This window comes from Arachis hypogaea, chromosome 4 (genome assembly GCF_003086295.3).
Source record: "Arachis hypogaea cultivar Tifrunner chromosome 4, arahy.Tifrunner.gnm2.J5K5, whole genome shotgun sequence".
Classification (NCBI taxonomy): domain Eukaryota; kingdom Viridiplantae; phylum Streptophyta; class Magnoliopsida; order Fabales; family Fabaceae; genus Arachis; species Arachis hypogaea.
Window position 1 is genome coordinate 75,786,685 of NC_092039.1, and position 3,941 is coordinate 75,790,625.

The window sequence follows — 3,941 nt, forward strand, 5'->3', positions numbered from 1 at the left end:
ATTAACGGTTAGTGCAATCTGTCCTTACCCACTTAATATTAGTTCATCTCCACAATTTCCTCGGTAAAGGATAATTTTGAAAATATACGAAATCTTTAGTTATGAGCTATCACTCATCATTATTTCCTTAGGTGTTTAAATAATCAAAAATGGGTTTTCAGGCGCTAATATTGACTAATGATAATATTGAACGATGTGTGGGCACGGAGATGGGATTTGTCCCTGTTCTTAGTGGGTTCCTAGGTCGCGGGCATCATTGATTCGATGCAGGAAACGCGAAACAAATGAAACATATAAGTAATTTCCGTAATTACTTATCATCTGTACACAAAATATTCTTTTCATAACAAGAATTTCGTTAAAAGAAACTATATCCTAACATGCATTTTCAACAATAAAGTGGTTTGTTCCAATGTGTCTAAATGATCACTAGTGGCTATACATGCTCCACCGGTATATTGATAACCTATGGGGGTTAGACTCCATGCACAATTGGCCAAGCTCCAAGAGGCAAAAGAAAATAGATAAGTATGTTATAACTGTTAATAGAATTAATAATGATTTTTTTATGTATTACTTGTTACTTTTGTTGTATGTTTTTTTTAATTATCTTCCCTTCTTTTTCTATTTGATTTGTCATAGGGCATTCTTCTCCAAGAGTTGGCTGCAACCGTAGACTAGAGTGTAGAATTTACAGCGGAGGACTTCGAGTGTTGCTATGAAATAATGAACCCAAAACAACCAAATGGGTAAGTGGGCTCGAGATGAAAACTAAAAAAGGTAAAAGGAAAAAACAACTGAAACTTAATTTTAATATATTGACACCACTCTTTATTGTTTGTGTTGGATAGGTGGGACTGTGGTGTATATGTCATAAAATGTATGGAGATGTGGGATCCAAAAAGCTTGGCATAGGATGGATCAAGCATACCTATTTGGACGACAGATAGTGTAATTTAAAACATATGCCGATGCTTATTTGCATATTTAATATATAACTTTTTTTTGGATGTATTCTACTTATAATGGCTAAATTTATATTTGATTCTCTAATGTATTTTATACCAAACAAATATACACATGTTTATTATTATAAGCCCAGCTGCAACAAATTCGGAAGAAAATTGTAATCGACATAATAATTTGCAAAGACAATATCTCTAGGAGTGTGGCATAGGGTCTACTCAATGTGCCACATCGTCATGTGGAGGATATGTGCAAGAAAAAAAGACTAAAGACCCTTGGAAGAATCCAAGGACGAGATTGCTGATTCGAATGGCGAAATGAGCTAAGAAAGCTAAACAGAACTATAAACAATAACTTGGAAAAATAGTTGATGTGTGTGTATTTATAGTTAATGTGATTTCAGAGTTTTATGGATATTATCATGAAATACTTATGGATGTTATTGAATTTAAACAAAAAAGGATGCATCTTTTTTATAAGTTAGCTACATATGACATCAAGCTAAATATAACTACAAAGAATAAATTGGGATTAGAGTTGATGTGTGTGTATATACTGTTAATATGGTTGTAGGATTTTTTAGATGTTATCATGAAATACTTATAGATGTTATTGGATTTATGCAAAAAAAATATTTAAAAAAATTCAGCTTAACAAAAAAAAAATATATAAAAAATAAAATGTTCAAGTACAATAGTATAATATTTTATATGTTTATCTCAATTGTATTCTTTTCTTTTAGATTTTTTGGCACTAGACTAAACGGGGCCAAATGCAACCCGACCCAAACGGTTCCAGAGAGAAAGCAACCAAATGTTTTAAAAAATAAATCAAGTGTTTGGTTTTTTTTAACATTGTTTATAAATGTTTAAGTAATCCCTTTATTTGTGGGCTCTAACATTTATCTGCGTCTCATTTTGAGGTGATCATAAGACAGGCCTTTATGTATATCTTAGTGACTATGGACCTGCTTGTTGAACTCAAAGGGCTTATTTTCGCTTAAATTTCGAACACGTAATATTGTGCACACAAAAAAATGAAGCATAGATAAGAGTAAGACCTGAATACGCTTTTATTTACCAAATTTATGGATGTTATCATGAAATACTTGAGAATGTTATTGGATTTAAAAAAAATTGAATACGCTTTTCTGACATCTACTTTTTTAAATAATAAATTAAAGATTTTATTGTGTACAAGCTACTTTTTTACTTAAACTTTAAACTTTACGTAATGCACTAATTTATCCACATGATCAAATTATCAACCCAATATTTTTTATTTTAAATATTAATAAGAAATAATAAAGGTAGAAAAGACTAAAAAATAAAAAGGTTGTATATTGCTGGCCCAAATCTATTATTATATCTTATTTAATAATAGTATATAAAGTCGTAACAAGCGAGTATATAAAAATATATAAAACTAATCCACTAAACCACCAAATTATGATAACGTAAAATAAAGTTGAAGAATGACCAAAGTACAAAGTAGTTGATAAAATCTAAAGCTTATATATGTAGTGCTGTTAAACTTCGAGTCATCCAAAAATGCTTCCTGTGAAAAAAAAAAAGCAAAGAGAAAAACATAAATAAATGGACATTACATTAACGCTATATAAAAAATCACAAGTACACATACACGATTGTTAGGCATTACGGAATGAATTCAATAGTGATGTGAAAGACCCAGAATGCACAGCTAAATTGTTTGTCATTTCTGAACAAGGTGATTCTATATCTTTGCTAGAAGATGCCACATTGGTGGGAGATGGTTGTTTTGTACCATTAGGTCCCTAAACACATTATATTGAAAATAACATCCTAAATTATCATCCGGTCAACACACTACAATAAACAAATCAAATGAAAAAGGGATAGATAAGTGTTCTTGCATTTGCGAGCCCTCCTTTTAATAGATTTGTCCAGATCTGTCCCGAGTCTAGTGGTTGTCGAATGACCTTGCACAAGAACACGACATGGGCTCATCCATGCTAACGGGGCACTCATCACGCGTATGCAAGTTAAATGCACTTGGTACAGGTGCAGCTTGACGCTCCGATTCCTTATGTTCTATGAGCTTCTGCCGAGCATTTAGCAACAACCTCTGAAGTAGCCACGAAATCCTGAGCGACATTGTAAAAATGAGAACACAATTCCCTAAAAATGATTATGATGTTGTCTGAACGGTCATGTCAAGGCTACTCCTGATGTGTGTGTATCTCCAACTGACATTCTTACTCCATCGGGATAGAATGTGCTGTAAGGACACCGCTATTACACAGAAATGTAAAAGAATAGCAAGAATGTGGCAATCACATTGAACATCTAGCAATCACATTGAACTTCTGATGAGTGCGACCAATAGACGACTTGGTATCTGCTATACACTAACATGTCGGACACCATCTTTTGTTGGTCAACTTCACACACTGTACTTGTGCCATGATGGTTGATTGAGGAGACGATGCAAACCACCTTTTTTATAAATTGATCCTGAATAACTCGAAACATAGAGTTTGTATATTCTCTCTAGAACTGCTTCTCTATTGCTGAGCTGGAAACACAAGGGATAATCGCCCTTAAATCAGCAGTGTCACACTCAAGCTCCTTTTGCTCCTTGTTTATAAGACAGTTTTGGTACTGGCACATAAATTGCAACAAAGAGCTCTTACTATTTAAATATTTATCGAAAATTGCATGCATGCTCTCACTACGCTGTGTGCTCCTCATTTTGGCCTAGAATTCATCATTGAAAAATACTGGTACCTACATATGTCAGTTGGCAAATATATCTACCAACGAATAAAGAAAACAATAAATGCAAATAGCGATAGCGTCTGTTAACCTGTAAGTGCAACATCCATATTGAATATAAAATAACATCCATAAACAAACTAAACACAAGCAACAATAGAATGGGAGATTATATTACCATTTAACCACCTAGAATTGTGGAGGTCATACTCTTGAATA